Source organism: Leishmania mexicana, chromosome 30 (assembly GCF_000234665.1).
Source record: "Leishmania mexicana MHOM/GT/2001/U1103 complete genome, chromosome 30".
NCBI lineage: Eukaryota > Euglenozoa > Kinetoplastea > Trypanosomatida > Trypanosomatidae > Leishmania > Leishmania mexicana.
The window spans coordinates 657,511-658,422 of NC_018334.1; positions in this window are offsets into that span (position 1 = coordinate 657,511).

Below are 912 nucleotides of genomic sequence, written 5' to 3' on the forward strand. Positions count from 1 at the left end.
TGGGAGATCCCTCGCGGCATGTGTGAGAGAGGGAGGTGGGAAAACGCAGGCGGGGCCAGGCCAGAAGCGAAGAGACAGCAAGGAGGAAAGAGAGCCGAGTCATAGAAGGCAGCGGGAGTACAGGCAAGCCGACACACACGCACCGAGGCACATGGCACTTCGCACTGTCGCCAGTTCTGCGGAATGGCGCGCAGGGAATACAGGAGCAGGCTGGGACAGAGCAGGCCGTCCGACCCTGTGTGGCTGTCCAGGCGGGTGTCTCCTGTCTCCGCTGCCAGCCCCTCATGCCTGCACGCCCCGCTCTGCGTCCGTTTCTCTTTTGTCGTCACACTGCAGGCGGGGAGGAGGGGGGCGGGCCGCCGAGTCCGCCGCACCTGCAAACAAGGGAAGGGGTAAAGGCGAGGGCCTCGCTCAGCGAGCGGACGCGTGCGTGAATGCGTGGAGCCGGTGTGGGTCCATGCCGGTCCCGCGCAGAGCGTCGCGACAGAGAGGGAGACAGAGCGACACGCGCGGCAGTACGTGCACGGCCCTGGCCCGGCAGACAACGGCACACACAGTCACACATCCGCCTGCACACAGAGCGAGACGCGCAAAGATATAAACAATCAAAACAGCGAACAAAAAATGAACAGAGGCAGACAGGGCCACGCCCGCACCGCGAGAGAGGCACAGCGAGGCGGCATGCGCGACTTCACCACCGCGGAGAGACGGAGGGGGGAGTGAGCGACAGAAGCTTCCACGGGCAGCGAGAGGCGTCGATGCAGCCCCCCGCCACCCACCACCCCCTCCACAACCAAAGAGGGAAGAGCGCCGCGTGTCGCACGCGCCTCTCTCTCTTCCCTCGTCCACAACGTGCGGTCGAAGCAAGAAGCCGAGAGAGAGCGAAGCGTGCAGGTGTACCCTGAGACCATC